This window comes from Schistocerca serialis, chromosome 1 (assembly GCF_023864345.2).
Source record: "Schistocerca serialis cubense isolate TAMUIC-IGC-003099 chromosome 1, iqSchSeri2.2, whole genome shotgun sequence".
Taxonomy (NCBI): Eukaryota; Metazoa; Arthropoda; class Insecta; order Orthoptera; family Acrididae; genus Schistocerca; species Schistocerca serialis.
The window spans coordinates 735,793,410-735,814,835 of record NC_064638.1 but is presented as its reverse complement, the minus strand read 5'-3'; positions in this window follow the sequence as shown (position 1 = coordinate 735,814,835).

The window sequence follows — 21,426 nt, the reverse complement described above, 5'->3', positions numbered from 1 at the left end:
ATGATGGTCGCATCCGCGTCTGACGACATTGCGGTGAACGCACATTAGAAGCGCGTATTCGTCATCGCCATACTGGCGTATCACCCGACGTGACGGTATGGGGTGCCATTGGTAACACGTCTCAGTCATCTCTTGTTCGCATTGACGGCACTTTGAACAGTGGACGTTACATTTCAGATGTGTTATGACCCGTGGATCTACCCTTCAGGTCGTGCGGTAGCGTTCTCGCTTCCCGCGCCCGGTTTCGATTCCCTGCGAAACCCTACATTTCAGCAGGATAATTCACGACCGCATTTTGCAGGTCCTGTACGGGCCTTTCTGGATACAGAAAATGTTCGATTGTTGCCCTGGCAAGCACATTCTCCAGATCTCTCCCCAATTGAAAACGTCTGGTCAATGGTGGCCGAGCAACTGGCTCGTCACAATACGCCAGTCACTACTCTTGATGAACTATGGTACGGTGTTGAAACGGCTGCATAGGCAGCTATACCCGTACACCCCATCCAAGCTCTGTTTGACTCAATGCCCAGGCGTATCAAGGCCGTTATTACGGCCAGAGGTGGTTGTTCTGGGTACTATCAGGATATATGCACCCAAATTGTGTGAAAATGCAATCACATGTCAGTTGTAGTATATTTGTCCAATGAATACCCGTTTATCATCTGCATTTCTTCTTGGTGTAGCAATTTTAATGGCCAGTAGTGTATATTGAATTTTTGCTTAGACGTGGGAGGAGGTCTCTGTCTGCCTCCAATCTCGAGAAAGTGGATCACTTCCGATGGCACATACGTGAGAATGAAATATTCTTATCTCATGTCTGCAAAACCGTTCGAGATATCGAAACGAGATTCCGTCAAATGATAGCACATAAAGAGCAGAGTATTTTGCTTTATGGTTAACATATGAAATTTTCTAATCTACGTCGATATTGCCGAAGTTTTTATTTAATTTATTTCAATCCAGTATAGTAATTTTTAAATATTCATCGATAGCTAGTGAAATTAGAATTAGATAATATGAAAATAAACGTGAAATTTTTTCTCATAGGTTACTGTAAACCAACCCATTGAGGTTTTCCATAAGGTATTGAGCTCTCTGTTCGCCAGTTGCTTGTTTAATAAGACACACTGTTTGAAAATTTAGTTTCAGTTGCTATGGAAAGGTTAGTTTGTGCAAATTATACTGCATTTTTGCAAAAGAAGGAAAATTAAATCTTTCAACAAGAATAATGTAGCCGCTACTCGTAAATGATGATGCTTCTTCAAATCAATAAAGATTGTCAATTCAGACAAAAGTAAATCACTGTGTTCAGTTTTGGCAGTATCCTGTAACCCATCGAATTTTTAATAGGGAATGACTGGAAAGGAAACTTATCAAAGGACTTTCTCCCTGTTCTTCATCGGAAAATAATTCACGGCAATAGAATACCAGATTTTTGTTGCTATGCCCATTCAAAGTGACGTGGTGAACTTCTACAGTACTTATCTTTTGGTGTGTTAAATATAGATTTCATATATTTATAATCTATTTTAACCTTATTGAGTAATCTCAAGCGATTCATAAAGTAATGGCTATCATGTTCTCATAACCTTGTTGTCCACAGATGAACAGGCAGTAGATTCACCAGAAGTCCAGCTAGCGCAGTCTCTGTGCGTCGTTACCTAAAAAGAATGGCCTATAATGGTCTAGCAGCTTCTCATAAGGCACACATTTGTGTAGTCTGTGCTAAGCGACATTTGAGGGGGTGTAAAGAGCGACAACACTGGACAGTAGACGACTGGAAGTGAGTGATGAATGACACTATACCCTGTGCCAACCTTGATGGGAGGGTTTGGGTTTGGCGAGTGCTTGAAGAACGTTACCTATCACCGTGTGTTGTGCCAACAGTAAAGTACAGAGGAAGTGGTGTTACGATATCGGGGTGTTTTTCGTGGTAATGGAGTGGTCCACTTATTTTGCTTAAGAAAACACTAAATGCTAAAGGTTATGAATACATTTTACAGCATTGTGTACTCTATACAGTCGAGAAACAGTTCACAGACGATGACTGTATTAGCATGAATATGCATCTATCAAAATCAGCATCAGAGAGGCAACAGTTTGTGGACAATAAATTCGTGAAATGGACTGGCCTGCCCGACTCCCGACATGATCCCTATGGAGCACCTTTGGGATGATTTCGATCGTCGACTTCCTCCAAAATCCGGCGTCCGCTGGTTTTAGCTGTCGAGGAAGAATGGGCCGCCGTTCTTCTGCAGACATTCAGGCACCTCATTGGAAGTGTTCGCAGCGGAGTCAAGTCGTCCTGAAAGCGAAGGGTGGGCACATCCCACACTAACGACCATTAACAGGAGTTCGGATACTTCTGATCTGATAGTGTGGATACAAAAGCTTATCTAATAGTGTGTGTCCTCAGGTCCAAGCTTCTAATAGGTGTTCCCTATGTCATTTGCGCCACGGCACGTCATTATGAAAGCAACAAAGAGTCAATACTGTGTGCATTACAGTCAAGATGATCAGTTTGTGCGAGAAGCATGCGTGCCTCGGAAGACGGTGTTACTAAAATACCGTGAATGAACTTGTAAAAAATGTTCGGTGACACATAAATGAGCCACATCGCGCGTGAACAACAGTTATTTCGCATCGCGAAGGCCTTGTTGGCAGACATTTCTTATGTTGCACCATTGAGATACTGTGAAATACAGAGGAGTCCACAAAAATGTATCCACTGTTTAAAAGTCCATAACTTGCAAACTAATTGACGGAGTTGTCTCATTTTTGGGGAAAGTGTAGCTTAAAATCCAACTTAAAGATATCACTGTTGGTGTTCGAAATGGTCACCATTAACATCCACACACAAACGATGCCGCCGAACTGCAGCACGAACTACTGACTGCAACATGTTCAGTTGGATATTTGCACACGAATGTACGATGGATTGTCGAAGTTCATCCAATGTGCGCGGCTTCTGTCGATAAACGACGTCCTTTAGTGTGCCCCACAGGTAAAAGTCCAGAGGAGTTAGGTCTGGGGAACGTGGTGGATACTCCACAGTACCTCTACGGCCTATCCATCTTCCTGGTAGATTTTCGTCGAGATACTCCCTGACACGATTTTGGTAGTGGACTGGGGCACCATCTTGTTGAAAGTAAACTCTTCCGTCTCCATACAAGTCTCGGATGGCAGGTAAAATGGATGTCTGAAGCTTCTGAAGGTACACCTCACCGGTAACTGTGCCGTCAAAGAAGAATGGCCCAATCAAGCCCCGGTAAGACAACCCACACCACAACTTTACTCCTGGCAAATTCACGGCTTTCTCTACATGGACGTTCGGATTTTCGGCGGCCCAGTAGACGCAATTGTGGCGATTTACTATACCATTAAGTTTGAACTGTGCCTCATCAGACTACACAATCATCTCTGCAAACTCTTCGTCGTTGCGCACCATGTTAGTAAACCACTCACAGTACTCCATTCTACGATCTGGGTCGTCCTCGTTCATTGCGTGTGGCAATCGAGCAATGTAGCACTTCCACTTTGCTGTCTTCAAAATTCGCCGAATACTTGAGCGACTCACTCCAGTTTCACGGGCACACTGTCACACAGACTTCTGTGGTGAGCGAGTGAATTGTTGTAACATACGACGGGAGTTAGCCGGACTTGTTACTGTTACAGGTCGTCCAGATCGTTGTTTGTGTAAATCTTTAACAGAGGCTTCGGCTTCAAATTTGTCTCGAGTGCGACGAATCGTTAAACGTGTCGGTGGCTCTGTTTGATACTCATTTCGCCATTGCCGTTGAACCTCATTAATGTTTTCGTACTTAAAATACCACGTCAAAACTGACTTCCTTTCATCGAATGTAAGCCTTGCGCCAGCCATGTTTACTCGAGTAACTAGGTGCAACTAAGAACAAAACACTGACTATCTGGCGACTGTCATGTGTCAAAACAAAACAACGCAATACAACGCTTGTGTGGCGATTGCCGGAACTAAAAACTATTACACTACCAAAGATGAGACAACTCCGTCATTTAGTTTGCCAGTTATGGACTTTTACACAGTGTATCCATTTTTGTGGACCCCTCTGTATACTGCTGGTCATCAAAGCTGCAGCACTATGAAGCATAATACAGGGCGGAGCGCGGCAAATTGCTGATTTGGGAATGAAATAAAAAAAAATAATGAAAACGTAGATTTTTTTTTCCTTATATTGGACAATAATGAAAGTTTCTAATTACATGGTTTGAACAGTATATCTGGCAAATGTCTACCTTTATAATCCACACACTGCCGCAGTCGTTTTCTGAAATTCTCATGGACTTCTGGTATTCTTGCAATTTCAACCTCAATATTGTTCTGTAGGTCATCCACGTTGTTGCGAACATTGCAATACACCTTGACTTCAGATACCCCAAAGAAAAATTCGCGGGGGCCAAGTCTGTGCAGGCCAGTTGAGATCCCCCATCCGAGAGATAAGCCATCCAGGAAACATTTCCCTCAAAAAATTCATGGTAATGCCACCTGTGGGGCACCGTCTTGTTGAAAGCAGGTATCCTGTAATTGCATTGCCTCGAAAGACGTCTGGAAAAACTCTTGCAGCATAGTTAAGTAACGATCAGAGTTGACTGTTACAGCATGACGATTTTCCTGGGAAGAGTAAGGGCCAATGATGTCTACTCGTGATGTGGCACACCACACAGTGACGCGGTCTGAGTACAGTGGTCTCTGGTGAATTTGGCTGTGGTTCGTGTGGCTCCAGTGCCGCATATTCTGTTTGTTTGCACACCCACTGAGGTGAAAATGTGCCTCATCAGAAAAGAGCAAATTTGCGCCACGGGATATGGTTGCTAGCATGTCTTCACAAGATGTTCTTCGTGTTACATAATCCGGTACTGACACATGCTGGAGCACGCACATTTTATACGGGTGAAAATTCAGTTCATTGTCAATAATCCGGTGGAAAGAACGTCTTGAAATGCCTAGAGCAAGAGCGTATACCCGAGCTGAGCGTTTCGGAGATTGCAGTACTGCTGTTCTAGCTCGTTCGACGTATTGTGGTGTTGTAACGCTTGTCTTAGGTCCTCTTCCTACAGATGACACATCTCATGTTTTTCTGAGTGCATTTACCCAACTTCAAACTGATTACTGTCCAGGAACACGTCCATGTGCGAGTAACGCAAATCGTAAACGAAAAGTCCGCTGCACTGCAATGATCGACTGCGGATTCGAGAAATACACTTCAGCACAAAATGAGTGCCCCTAACGTGTCCACTGCATTATCGCAACTGAACAACAAATGAATACAAACCTCCCGTCGTTGACCATAAACCACGCCCACTCTCCCCTCTATTCGATCAACACTACCACCACATGGTGAATTCTGGAAAAAACAATTTACCGCACTCCACCATGTATGTAACGGAATCTCACATATTACGTGCGAACAGTATAGTACGGTGATTACGTGATTACATTTGTCGCTACTTTCAGGGTATAGAAGTTGTGAAACTTATTCGCAGCTGCAAGAAAAACGAACATCTTTTTCGGTGACTAGCCCTTCTTGAATGATTGGCAAAAAAGAGTTTGCTGACGTTTACCACCTACGACAGCTACAACCGAAAAACACTGAAACGCTACCTCACATGTGGCCAAATTGTGAAATGTGTAAGTAGACTCTGAAAATTACAACATATTCTCAGGTTACACTATACTTGAATGGACAAATTAAGAACAACGGCTGTAAAATGGCTGGGCATAGAGTCGCAGTAACATGTATGACTGATATGAATGCGTCATTCCATACTGCTTCCATTCCGTGCGAGAGTTCGTCAACCATAGTGTTGGCGTGCGGTGGCAGGTCAGTGTGTCAGCAAATATCTGGGAGTATGCGTGCGGAACGATTTGAAGTGGAATGATCATATAAAATTAATTGTTGGTAAGGCGGGTAGCAGGTTGAGATTCATTGGGAGAGTCTTTAGAAAATGTAGTCCATTAACAAAAGAGGTGGCTTACAAAACACTCGTTCGACCTACACCTGAGTATTGCTCATCAGTGTGGGATCCGTACCAGATCGGGTTGACGGAGGAGATAGAGAAGATCCAAAGAAGAGCGGCGCGTTTCGTCACAGGGTTATTTGGTAAGCGTGATAGCGTTACGGAGATGTTTAGCAAACTCAAGTGGCAGACTCTGCAAGAGAGGCGCTCTGCATCGCGGTGTAGCTTGCTGTCCAGGTTTCGAGAGGGTGCGTTTCTGGATGAGGTATCGAATATATTGCTTCCTCCTACTTATACCTCCCGAGGAGATCAAGAATGTAAAATTAGAGGGATTCGAGCGCGCACGGAGGCTTTCCGGCAGTCGTTCTTCCCGCGAACCATACGCGACTGGAACAGGAAAGGAAGGTAATGACAGTGGCACGTAAAGTGCCCTCCGCCAGACACCGTTGGGTGGCTTGCGGAGTATAAATATAGATGTAGATGTAGAACCAGTAACCAGATGTTTTCAGGGGGGTGACAGATTTAGAGAACTTGCTGGTCATGGCAAACAGTCGAACATCTTCGGTGTCGAGGGCAGCATTGAAATACACTCCTGGAAATGGAAAAAAGAACACATGGACACCGGTGTGTCACACCCACCATACTTGCTCCGGACACTGCGAGAGGGCTGTACAAGCAATGATCACACGCACGGCACAGCGGACACACCAGGAACCGCGGTGTTGGCCGTCGAATGGCGCTAGCTGCGCAGCATTTGTGCACCGCCGCCGTCAGTGTCAGCCAGTTTGCCGTGGCATCCGGAGCTCCATCGCAGTCTTTAACACTGGTAGCATGCCGCGACAGCGTGGACGTGAACCGTATGTGCAGTTGACGGACTTTGAGCGAGGGCGTATAGTGGGCATGCGGGAGGCCACGTGGACGTACCGCCGAATTGCTCAACACGTGGGGCGTGAGGTCTCCACAGTACATCGATGTTGTCGCCAGTGGTCGGCGGAAGGTGCACGTGCCCGTCGACCTGGGACCGGACCGCAGCGACGCACGGATGCACGCCAAGACCGTAGGATCCTACGCAGTGCCCTAGGGGACCGCACCGCCACTTCCCAGCAAATTAGGGACACTGTTGCTCCTGGGATATCGGCGAGGACCATTCGCAACCGTCTCCATGAAGCTGGGCTACGGTCCCGCACACCATTAGGCCGTCTTCCGCTCACGCCCCAACATCGTGCAGCCCGCCTCCAGTGGTGTCGCGACAGGCGTGAATGGAGGGACGAATGGAGACGTGTCGTCTTCAGCGATGAGAGTCGCTTCTGCCTTGGTGCCAATGATGGTCGTATGCGTGTTTGGCGCCGTGCAGGTGAGCGCCACAATCAGGACTGCATACGACCGAGGCACACAGGGCCAACACCCGGCATCATGGTGTGGGGAGCGATCTCCTACACTGGCCGTACACCACTGGTGATCGTCGAGGGGACACTGAATAGTGCACGGTACATCCAAACCGTCATCGAACCCATCGTTCTACCATTCCTAGACCGGCAAGGGAACTTGCTGTTCCAACAGGACAATGCACGTCCGCATGTATCCCGTGCCACCCAACGTGCTCTAGAAGGTGTAAGTCAACTACCATGGCCAGCAAGATCTCCGGATCTGTCCCCCATTGAGCGTGTTTGGGACTGGATGAAGCGTCGTCTCACGCGGTCTGCACGTCCAGCACGAACGCTGGTCCAACTGAGGCGCCAGGTGGAAATGGCATGGCAAGCCGTTCCACAGGACTACATCCAGCATCTCTACGATCGTCTCCATGGGAGAATGGCAGCCTGCATTGCTGTGAAAGGTGGATATACACTGTACTAGTGCCGACATTGTGCATGCTCTGTTGCCTGTGTCTATGTGCCTGTGGTTCTGTCAGTGTGATCATGTGATGTATCTGACCCCAGGAATGTGCCAATAAAGTTTCCCCTTCCTGGGACAATGAACTCACGGTGTTCTTATTTCAATTTCCAGGAGTGTATTATGTCACCAAGTCTTCGAAGACCACCACTGGCGTTAAAACGTCTGAACCGTAAAGACTCCTGTCCAAATTTCCTGCTACGCAAGCACAGGTAATACCCAACGACTCTCCAAGCTGCATGCCATTGCGTCAGGTGCCCTGCTTGTATGTCAGTGGAGAATGTGATAGGGCACTGTTCGTTTTCTATGAGCGTGTGTCAGTGCGCCTCTTTCTGTTGCCGCATTAAGGGAAGCCGAACCTATGGTTGCCGTGCTGACACTCCGTGGTGCTTCACCCGTCATCGCACAGTCCGTCTGGATACTTGTCTTTCTGAAAACAGGTCCATTCCATTTACTCGGGGTACACGACGTGGCTGTTCGATCCTGCACGGCCGAGTGAACAATGTATCTTGTTCATGAAATGCATTCGCATTTGCGAATGTGGACAACATCAGTTCTATAACGGAACGACGACAATTAAAATTTGTTCCGGACCGGGACTCGAAACCGGATTATCCGCTTGTCGCGAGCGGTCGCCTCACCCGTAGGCTGTCCGAGCACGACTCACAGCGCCAGACCCAAGCTGCTGTACGTCGTAAAATATATGTCTGCAATCTGCACTCGTTCACTCTACATGTATATTCCGGTAAAGGGGAGATATTTTAATTGAGTCTCTGGCCGATGTCGGCGGATAAATACTATACTGCTGTGTCTGTCTTGTTCAGAAGTACGATGCGAAGTTTCTTCGGACATGTACGCATGTGTGAAGAACAAGCATTGCGGCCACAACAGCTTTCAGTTAAAATACATATGTGGTGTCTTTTCTTTCTGACTCTTAAGGGAATCGGAGAAATGCCGTGAAAAAATGAGGATAATAGGCAATGGACAGGGCTCTACGTCAGTGGTGTGTGGAGAAGTTGAGAATTTGGGTCTGATGGGAGGTGTGCTAGGGTAGTCCGTGCAGTTGCGATGACCACTGTGTCCGGATCTGTGGTCAACGCATCTGCCTAGTAAGCTCGAGAATCTGGTCCTATTCCTGTTATGGCACAAATTTTCAGCTTTCTACATTGATTTAAACAATGTCCGCCCGCAGCCAATGCCAGTAATTCCTTTGTGACTTATTTTAACCAAAATGTCTCCCTGTACGGGAACAGATGTAATCAATGTACCAGTGCGGGTTGTAGAAACGTGGTTGACGACACGGTAGCTTAGCGTGTTCGGTCAGAGGGTTTAGCTACCCTCTGTAATAAATAACTAAGTGAATGGATCACCGAACAACCTGAACGGGTGTCATCGGATGTCCGCCACGAACAAATTCAACGAACAGTATAGAACAAAATGAGACTTAAAAAAAATGGTAAGGGGGCCGCTCGCTATAAGCAGGTAATCCGGACTCGACCCCCGGTCCGGCACAAATTTTAACCGTCGTCATTCCATTATACAGCTGACGGTTGTCCATATTCGCAAATAAGAATACATATCATGTATTCCACAACGACTGTAGTAGCCGCGGTGGTTCGCATCGTACTTCTGAACAAAACAGGCACTGCAATATCGTATAAACGTACGTTGGTTGTTAGTAACGTGGGGGCTGTTGAGACCATAAACCTATCGATTGCACTTTCTAAAGACAGGTGTGATGAATGCATATAGAAATTTCACGGAACCATAAACCACAGCTTAGATAAGCCAGTTTCCTGGTGCTTAATGTAGAATTTCGACACTGCCGAGTAGACTTTTTTTTTCTTAAACTAGGCAGAACACGTCCTTGTCACAAACAAGTTTCAAAGAGTTTTCTGAATGAGTAACCCGCTTCTTAATCCTTCCTTAATTACGGAATTTTGGTGCCCTTACTCCAACCCACTGTGTGCTGTTCGCTGAAATGTTAATAATTTGCACATCCAAGCATGAAGCACACTCAATTTAAATCTGACCTTTGTTGCATGTCGTCTTCATTGTGTTCTAATGTAATTACCAGCAGAGGATTTACAGTCAGCTACCTCTCAGATATCAGGAAATCTTACGCATTTACTCTATGCTGCTTGCACTAGAGTAAATGTAACTTCACACTGTAAACTATCCATTTCATAGTGAGCGAAATTCCTCTGAAATTCCCTGTTAATAACTTTCAATTAGTTGTGCTGAGTTGGGGAAACATCAGTCTTCACAGTTCCACGATGCGCAAATTGTTGTTAATTATTTGTTGTATTAAAGTTTTGTTAGAACTTTGGAAAGTACATGTAAGACTGAGGAAAGATTTTGAATCAATGTAGATTTATTTATTTCCGAAGCGGTTCTTTCTTATATTAAATCTATTACGCTAGTCACCTTAACACTGATTTCCTCTTTGAGTAATGAAAAATTAGTTATTTTCAGCATAGAAGTTGAGATGTCACCAAATGGACAGCAGATGTAGATGGTAAATTTTTGACCATGTTCAAGTTACCAAGACAAGTTAATGCTGGCCCTTGATGAGTGGGTGAGAAGGAAGAGGTTCTTTAACAACTAGGACTGAAAAAATTGAAACATTCCTCCATGAATGGCCAAATAATGAAACATACAAGCAGGCTTTGAAAATGGCAACACAGTTTAAAGACCATACGAATTTGGTATGGACGTGTTAAAAGAAAAACATTAGAGAGAAAAGCAGCGAAAATTATTAAGTATATTGAAAACAGAATATATCAGCGAATCAAGGTAAGGTGTCAAGGATAACTTTAACACAGAACTCCCCATAAAAGCAGCACAACCTTAGCTTCTCCTTATTCATACGTAAATGCATTGGTCCATCCGAAAAATAATTTTGATGCTTGGTTCTTTGATTCGGGGGAGGGGACCAAACAGCGAGGTCATGGGTCCCATCGGATTAGGGAAGGATGGGGTAGGAACTGGTTCAAATGGCTCTGAGCACTGTGGCACTTAACATCTGAGGTCATCAGTCCCCTAGAACTTAGAACTGCTTAAACGTAACTAACCTAAGGACATCACACACATCCATACCCGAGGCAGGATTCGAACCTGCGATCGTAGCGGTCGCGCGGTTCCAGACTGAAGCGCCTAGAACCGCTCGGCCACTGCGGCTGTCGGTAGGAAGTCAGCTGTGCCCTTTGAAAGGAACCATCCCGGCATTTGCCTGAAGCGATTTAAGGAAATCACGGAAGACCTAAATCAAGATCGCCGGACGCGGGTTTGAACCGTCGTCCTCCCGAATACGAGGCTAGTGTGCTAACCACTGCGCCACCTCGTTCGGAAGTTCCCTTGCGACGTAAAAGAAGACACATGCAGAAGATAATAATGGTACATACAACGGCGTGCTTGCCACTTACTTTCTACTTCATTTCGTCCAATAAAAATACAAAAGTCCCGAAAGGAAAGACTAAACCAGTTTTACTGCCTCAGAAGCTTATTTCTACCCTACTCTTGTGCTCTAGTCAATGGTTAATTGTATACACGTGTCTCGAAGAATATGCCGTTCTTAAATTGTGAAAGAAGTTTCGAGGTTTTGTCAAAAATTGTACTTTGTGCGTTTAACAGTTCACTGCTCCAAGCAGTATTGGAGCTGTAACATCTTGTTATCAAATGGTTCAAAATGGCTCTGAGCACTATGGGACTCAACATCTTAGGTCATAAGTCCCCTAGAACTTAGAACTACTTAAACCTAACTAACCTAAGGACATCACATACACCCATGCCCGTGGCAGGATTCGAACCTGCGACCGTAGCAGTCCCGCAGTTCCGGACTGAAGCGCCAGAACCGCTAGACCACCGCGGCCGGCCATCTTGTTATCAGCAGATATGAGCTAACAAGATCGGATGTGACACTCAATCTTTGAACTGTATGAAAAGAAGGAAGACAAATGATCGACCTTCCGTCTATATCGAGGTAACTGGAATAATGGGAAAAGGAATCTGTTGTAGCTTGTAGTCATCATCCCGAGATTCACCTGGATTTGCTGAGGTGGTTGGTGGTTGGACGGGGACCCGACCTCTGCCTCCAGAGAGGCGCACTTCCTCTGCGGCGTACAGAGTTGGCGAAAATAATCCCGGCGGAACGCCGCGCAGCGGCAAGAGCGTAAACAGTTCGCAAGCTCCGTATCTGGCTGCGCCGCGCAGCGCCGCTCTGCCGTCACCTCTGAAGTTGAGTCCCGTAAGACAGGCTAATCCCATTACCCTGCAGCGCCGTGTGTTGTCGTTTCCAGCTGAGGAGTTCGCAGCTCTGCACAGTTCGATCTGCTGCTGCGGCTTTCGTCTGGTGTCTGCCGCGAGCACCCACTGGGCCGGGATGCTGCAGCTTGAGTAGCGCGGTTTCCCGCTTGTAAGAAATCACAAACCCATTTCTCTCTCTCTCTCTCTCTCTCTCTCTCTCTAGCATGCGCGCATGCAAGTTTCGCGAATTAAATAGTTTGGAGGACGGGAATGGAGCTAAATAAGACCAAATGGCAACGTTGGTCAATGGGGGTGACCTCACTGCCTCACATACTACTCTCGCAAAACTGCACATACCTTTTGTGGTAGTTTATCAGGTTGTACGTCCATATGATTCGATTCATAATCATTTAGGATCATACATCTTGAAAGATGCTGCAAAAAGGGTACTATCTGAGCTTGAAGAAATTGCGAAGATTTCGATGTATCTATTGCACCAACTATCCTAAGATCAACACGCAGGAACATAAATCACTGTATGATTATGCAGTTGACTGCTATATTTGTAGGTAGCCATTAGCTAATAAAGCTGAAATAGAATCACTGCCTCCTAGTCATCAAATTCAGCGGTGCTGCTCTCAATTCAATCAACCTTAATTACAAACTACCATGAGAGATACCAGTTTTCCTAAAAATAAATGGGTTGTTGAGCTCTTTGTTGATTTTGTTCTATGCAATGATTAGTTTAGTGTTCTACCTGACAGCATAGAGAAATATATTTTTTGTTAAGAGAATTACCAATCATATTATGCTGCGCTTCCTGGGCTTACTAAGATTCACGCAGGCACCACTCCAGAAACTTACTAAAACCCCGCATCCGCAATATATGCATCTCACTCGAGTGCAGACCGTTATGATGCTACGTTTTAGCTCATAATGAAGACAGGGATCGCTCATAAATATCTGGTTTTGACTGACAAACCACGTTCTCCAACACAACCGCATTGTCCAGTATATTTACAGGCAGTGCCAAGACGAACGTAGACTATGGGCACATAGTAAGTGTCTGGCAAGAGTTTAACATCTCTAACTTAGGGGAGTATGCAAGTGATTATATGGATTCAGATGTAGCTCACTTGCAGACATTTTTGGACCATTCAGGAGTGTCTGCATGAAAACATACAAACTGGATCCTGCATTCCACCATACTGAGCCATGGCTCTCGAGGGACACCATGCTCAGACGCACACGTTTCAACTTCGAACTCTTAATTGATGCTGGTATGCTGCTGGTGGAGCGCGTGATTCGAGGAGATTTGTCAATGTGTCCATACGCATTCTGAGACAAATAACCTGCGAATAGGTGAAGAGTTCAACAAAACGTTTGGCGATCACCTTCCGTCATGTACTTGGATGTAACAACTTATATGGGTGTGCCATGCAACAAACTCTACCTTTGGAGGCTTTCGATGGCTGTCTAGTGAAGAAATCACCGGAATGGGTAATTTCTCATCTGTGGCGGTAGATTCTGAAAGAGGATATGTGTTGGAAGTAGACTTGATGTATATTAATAGTTTGCAAGATGCGCACAGTGATGTGCCACATGTGCAGAGACTGAGTTCCGCGAAACGGTTTCTACCCCACCTGAAGGAAAACGCTAGGTACTATCGAAACCATCTCGAGTTGGTGTTGCAACTGGATAGTCATCCCTGCCATTTCCTTCAAGCAGTGTCAACTGTACGACGCTATAAACTGTGGTTGAAATGTATTCTACGCTGTAAAAATAGTTTTAAAAAAAGCCTGCTTCGTTAAACACTATGGTCGGCGACAGCATTGATGACCTCTGGAACAGGGGCACGCAGTAGACAGCTGTGCAGCTAGGCAGTCAGCGCTCACTCAGTTTCTGCTCTCTGTATTGAGTGAACTGCCGTCATGTTAGTGCGATCTATCGTGTTTTATGTGCGCGAAACTACGATTGACCGATTTATGTGATATTCTGTGAGTTTTCTTGTAATGGCTGAAACACCTAGAAGGTGCCAAGTGTATCAAAAGATCGAGGGACCGTAGCTTTAAAAATGTACTCGTTCTTCAAACGTCAGGCAGATTCATGTGAGCCGATGTGCGATGTTGCCAAGGTGCAGGACCGCGCTGCACGATACTGGTGTACGAGCTGTCAGGTGAATTGTGCCAGAGACCAAGCTGTCTCAGCAGGCAACCGGAAGTGTGGAGTTTCGGTTTCCACGGCGGACATATAGTGTGCCAAAGCGGGTAACAGGAATCGACGGCTTCGATCAAGATGTTTTACGTCGAAAAGATTTCGAATTTTATGAAAGAGGTTTCGAAGTGCAAGATCAGTATAAGGAATATTAAAGAACATCGGATTTAAAAATGTAACATCTAACGACAAACGAAAATTTTTAATGGAGCATAGTAATATTGCTGATGCTGGGATGAGGTTTCTAAGAACAATCCATGAACTGAGATCAAAAGAAACGTCAACCGTGTATTATTTCTGGGAGACTTGGATAAATCAAAAAGACACTACAAATTTTATTTGGCAAACGAGAGAGGGACAATCTGGCTTGAAAGTTGCAGTATGAAAAGGAGGGAGCGTTATAATACGTCACGTCAGTACCGCTGTTACTGGGTTTATGCCTCACAGTAAACTTGCATTCCGATCAAAATCGGAAAACCACTCTGACTATCATTCCGAAACGGATAGAGAAACATTTCGAGAATTGTTTCAGAATCATGTGTTGCCTTCTTTGCACCCAGATTCTGTCATTGTTATGGATTAGGCAAGCGATAACTGTGTTACTCTCGACAGGCCTCACACTGCAAACACAGATGAAACCGACATTCTTTCACGACAAGAAAGATCTGATCTGTTGGAGCTTGTCACAATTTCAAAGGCAACGATAAAAAATACGAAACTGATACCATATCTTGTAACACGGTCACACCTCTTCATCATTGTCATTAGGTGGAGATATATGTGACAGACAAAAATAATGCGTTTAAAGTAGCCGACTGAAAGTATGAGCCACGAAACAGTTTATAAAATCACCGTTGCTGATTCAGAAGCTCGTGTTCGTCATAATGACAAATTGCAAGAAGAATATTACTGGAAAGAAGTTGTTGGAGTTGAAATAATGTTAAATGTCAATCTGGCACCCACATCCGGAGACTCCAGTTCTGTATCCAGTCACAGCGAAACATCTGAATAAAAAGGTATGTGAATGAAATGTAAATTTATTTTGTAATTTTCATGGAACATTTACTTTCATGTCAAGTTGTCTGTGCAGTAGAAAGTAGCTCTGAGTATAATCCATTCTGTAATGAAAACTACATTTTTCTTCTCTCGATGTTTTGACGACAATAGAACGTGGTTTAAAATGCTGCTCATCCTGCTGTCGGTATTTTAGATTTGGTTCTTTCGTCGTATCTTTAGTAAATGAAGAGGCAACAGTGGGTGTAATCCGTTCTTTAAGGTGGAATTTATAATAGAATGCAGTCTGCAGTGTGAGAGTCTGTATCACTGGTCTTTTTTTATGTCATTATGGCTGGGAAAGAGTGAATACATATTCCATTCCAGAAAGTGTATCACCTACTTATTAGGTACACTTAACTAATTTATCACGAAACTATTTGTAGCGCACAATGAACCAGGCCATAGCGAAGTATGTAAAACGTCCGCTATCAATGGTGTCTGTAACTTAAATTACTGTCTATGCACTTTCAGTAGCGTTGACAACGCAGCATCCCCCCGTAAAATCGTTTTGTTTTCCGTCTGTCTGTCTGTCTGACTGTTAAGAAACCTTTTTCTCAGGAATGGGTCGACCCATCAAGTTGAAATTCATGTCACATAATAAGAACTTTAAGCTTGTACGTCAGTGCAGCCAAAAGATAGAGGTATTTATACGTATGTTTTTGGATGGGACCCACCTTTTGCAAAACACAATTTTGTTTTGTATCCCAAACATGTTTTACTGGAGTTGCAGCATCATCTGTGGGCTTTTATTTCATGGCTGTTAAACATAAAGCATGTTCTTTATAGTTTATACACACGTAATTATCAGTTTTTAAAATCGAATTATAAATTTTTTGAAGAACATGTAAAGTTATGTATTCATACCTTTTTACCATATGGTGTAGTTTTTCTGAGGTATTATAGTTGCTTTTTTCTTTCACAGTTTGTCATCTGCGACCATATACAAGTTAATGTAGACAAATTATTTAAACAAAAGTTACAATTGATAGACACATCTGTCCCGCATATATCTGTTGAATAATATGAGACACATTGACACATTAGAAATGCTGGTGGGCTGAAATACGACTACCTAGCACTGTTCATACTACCTACCAGACAGATGAGCTGGTGAACTTGGCTCAGTGTGGTGAGGCAGCCCAGCCCATGGTGAACAGGCCTCCCTGGCACTGCATTTGTTTAGATGAAAACATAATTGTTCTCACTCTGTTCAGTTGTGGTGCAACCGGATGGGGAAAGTTATTGAAACATGCAAGCTGTGTCAGTGAATGGTGCTGTCAGAGGCGGAAATTATTTAAACATGCAAGTAGTGGGAGTTCCAAAATTAAGATAATTGCTCTTTGGAATTTCGTGCCATTTTACAAGTCGGATATAATGTCAAACTTGCACAAGTGCCCTGGCAACTATACAGGTTGTGAATATCAACTGTGATGTCAGAGGAGTAGGAAAAACCAGGAAATCTGACAACCATGCAGGGTGCGCCGCTATCCACCAAATCCACCATCTTCGAAGAATCTGAGGGGCTGGGAAAAACAAAGGAAACTGGAAAACCCTACAGGCTGTGCTATAATTCCAGACTCTCCATATTGGATTCTGTAATTAGCGCAAGTGATCTGGCAACCATGTAGTTTCTGCTACTATCCCCAGGTCCACTGCGTTGGATTTTATTTTAATTTCCCACCATTTTACACTTAGCACAGTTGCGCTATTTTGAATTTCCCACTTTTTTTAGTATCCCATAATTTTATATTTAGGGAAATTGGACTATGACATCAGATGGGTGGAGGAGAAGTGGGGAGAGAAGTCTGACAATTTTGCATTGTGATGTCATTGATGATACCATCAGCAATCTGACAACAATGAAGCCTGTGCCAATAATGTTACAGGTACCCTACCGCCCGAATCATAAACTGATCGGGGTGAATGCTACCTAAATTAGATTAGTATTAGGATGAGCGCCACTCCACGTAACAACGCATCTAATGATTCAAAGACTTCTCAATTTTTTGTACTGCCTCGTGATGACTGGTTGTTGTGTGCTGTCCTTAGGTTAGTTAGGTTTAAGTAGTTCTAAGTTCTAGGGGACTGATGACCATAGATGTTAAGTCCCATAGTGCTCAGAGTCAATTTTGTGTACAGTAGGACAATGTGGTTGGTCCGGATACAGTAGACATCAAAACAACGTCTAGGAACGTCTCTTAAGTTCTGATAGCGAAGCCATTTATCTTCCAGATATACACTGCCGAGAAAAAAAATGCAACACCCTCAACGACTATATTCAGTGGCAGCAGGGTTCAATTTGTGCGAGATTGCTCATAGGTTCTTCCAGCTAGCTGTCATCTGTTGGTTTATGGCTAGTTTCCACGTGCCAGGTTCTCTACACCTTTACAAATTTATATATATCCGAAATTTTCGAAGTCTGAGTCATATATTCAAAGAACTTCAGTCAGTGACTTCACTCTTGTACTTTAAAGAACTTCGAAGTTTGTTATACCGACTCTGTGTTAGTTCCTACAGTTGTTTCTCCTTTACAGGCAGCCAATAGACGTTCATTTCGTCCTCAGGCGGAATTGTCACACTTGGGATGCCCTTTATTTAGCATTCTGTACCGCATCCTTTGTTCGCTGCTCGTGGTCTCGCGGTAGCGTTCTCGCTTCCCGAGCACGGGGTCCCGGGTTCGATTCCCGGGGGGTCAGGAATTTTTCCTGCCTCGAGATGACTGGGTGTTGTTGTTTCGTCTTCATCACCATCATTCATCCCCATCACGGTCGGAGGAAGGCAATGGCATCCACCTCCACTAGGACCTTGCCTAGTAAAGCGGTGCGGGTCTCCCGCATCGTTCCCCTACGCTCTGTAAAGAAGCATGGGACTTCATTTCATTTCCATTTTTACCGCATCCTGTTCTGTTGCTACCCTCTTGTGTTCGCAGAGTTGGCTGGAAAAATTTCGAAACAGGTCAGTAATGCAATATTTCTATTAGCTCAGAATAAATGGCAATGGAGGGAAAGTTTTTAATGGCACATTATTAGCTAATCCTTCCACTTCAGACAATATTAGGAAGCATTTATAGTATGTTTACAACAATATCCACAAAAAATTAATATGAAAAGCAACTGGCACCATACAGGCTGGTGAAGCATGAAATGTAAAGGCGAGGAAAGATCTGTTCCGGAAACCCACATAAAAATAAGACGCATATTAGTGTGACACTTTCTGTGATGTTCAGAAATATTTATCGCGGGAGGGAGCAACAGGGGTGGAATGGTTTTGGAGACAGTCAAACTCTAAAAGATGCAAAACAGATCGTGGGCGATGCTTAATGCCTTCCGCATGTGTACTCCAAGACGTTAGCACGAGATAGCGAGAGATTACTGAAGGACGGCACACCAGAAATCGTGGTGGCTTCTCAGGACACACATCAGAACGTGGCGAGTGGATCCGCACTCGGGCAGCAGATGAGGCCGGCTGGATGGATAAAACGCAGACATAGAGCTTTTCAAATGTAGCATTATTTCCGTTCCCATTAAAACACCGACGATAACAACAGGCGTAACTATTTCCTAAATATTCCTTTCACTCGTCACAACTAGTCGGGATCTTCTAAGAAAACGGTCGCTGCCGCGACACTCCTACAGTGCGACAGCGCTTGTTTGGATGGTGAGGTTATTACTTGCGACTTGTGGAGATGATGACATAGTGAATGTATAGTGCTTAAGCGATGCATTGTCTATAGAGAGTGCGCTAATAGTGACAGGAATAACATTCAAGATGGATGCGCTCGAGCGCGGGCGCATGTGTGTGTGTGTGTGTGTGTGTGTGTGTGTGTGTGTGTGCGCGCGCGCATTTGTGACATACGGGTGGATATTAATTAGCAGACGAGTTGCCGTAATTAACGGAACACCCGGCAGAAGCCGGCAGCTCCAGCTGGCGAAATACGCTATGAGAGGGGCGCGTCAGCAATCTCGACCGTGTTGTCTCCTCGAGTATTGAGCTAACCAACAGCGTACTTCGTCTGCTAACTTGGCGGGACTGAAATATTAATTTCAAAAGTTAATTTAAAAGGAAAACATGGCGCACCAAAAGTAGCTTCTAGTGGATCCTATCCTCCTATCTCGATGTGTTTCCCGAATTTTTCCCTTCTTTTTTACTTTTTGTTCTGCATCTTTTCCCTCCCTTTTCATCCACTGATGGATGTTCGTACATGAAAAACACACACTATTTAAATGACACACCAAATCCACAATTTTGAAGATACAGAAAGGAAATTTTGTACAATGCTGTACGTGAAATTAACACATTAACTGTTGAGTTCCCTGGATTATGCATCTCAACTTTTTTATGAAACTTAAAAATTTTGTTTTTAAAAAATAATATATGTATCTTTTTCTCAGAAACTATTCAAGACATTTCTATAAAATTTTCTCTCTTTAATCTCTTTGCATATATTAAGCTTCTTTCATGAGGTTTCTTGAATATACTTTTAATCATTTTTTCATTGTAATTCTGTAAGTGTAACATAAAATTCATGCATATATCCAAGCACGTGGCCCCATATCCCAGCTTACACTCAGAATTTCAAAATTTACTCTTGGGACAACGTTTACTGGGTTTATAGAAGGAAGTGTACAAAATTTCAAAATTATAGCCCTCATAGATTCTTAGAGAAAGGTATACAACCTTTAAAAAACATAATTTTCGGGAAATGCAATTTAAAGTTAAAAATAACGTATTTTTGGATGTCATCTATTCAGAAGATCCCAGATTTGTACTCAAAATCCTCTTTCCCTTCAAGGCTTCTCTCCGGGTTTATTGTTTTTGCTTTCTTTTCTATACATGGTCTTCAACTGACTTTACCGCTGCGGAGATGCACTGTAAATCTATTTAATCCATCTTTCTCAAGATGCTTTGAGTGAAATTTACTATCTTAAAGACCATTCCCTCTAATACCTTCATCCTCGCTACGTTCCCACCATTAAACACAAGAACTGCATAATAATTTGCAGTTCTGGCAGCTGTAACAGATGAACATTTGGCTTCCATATGAGTGAATTTAGAGACTCTTTTGGATCCTGCATTTTGCCACGAACACAGTTTTTTAGAAGTTCAGCATTTGCCAGAAACCTGTAAATTGGCTTGACTGCATCCAGGGCCGCAGACGATCAGCGTAATGTTCGTCTCTGTACACCACGTGGAAATATGCAGCTAATACTTCACTTTTCATGTCACACATACTGCATAGTTTCTGTCTTAATAGCCTTGCCATAATTCACTTGAACAGTTGTACAAGGCAAAACAAGAAGTGCTTCTTCATAAACAAAGCAGCTGGTTTAACGTTGTTTCTAAGATGTGGAACAGTCAGATGATCTAAAAAGCCAAAGAGCATATATCACAGCCTTCTAGATGTATCCTATGCAAGTTTGCTTGAAAGTAATCCACAGAATCGATGTTCACCGAGATAGTATTGAAGTGTTGCTTCAAAATGTGGGCGTGGCAAGAAGATCGCATCACACATTTAACTATTTTTCAGGCACTTCGGGCGCAAATTCATCATTGAAACTTTTGGAGCTTACTGCCCATGAATTATATAAACAAATAAAAAATAAACTGAAAATTCACATTTTCGTTCAATTTTATGTCCCCGTTAATGTCACCTTTTTCTGGAAATTGGGCACTGGATTTTATGCATCATTGTAAACAGAAAAAATTATAACTACTCAAAAAGTGCCGAATGTGACAAGACATAATAGAAATGTATAACACATGACCCAGTGTAAAGAAAACATGAAAATGCGGTTTCAAACAAGCACATTAGAATGTGTTATTAACTTAAAAATAAATAAATAAATATGTGAAGTGAGCATAGCAACAGAATCCTCAGTGAAGAGTGCGCCGATGCTGAGCGGTAACGCAATACATATAGAGACTGTAAATGAGTCTGCTGATGACCATGATAAAAAGTATTATTCTTCTTACAAAACACAGCTGATATCAAGTCAATAAAGATCTGGGGGAGGGGGGGGGGAGGCT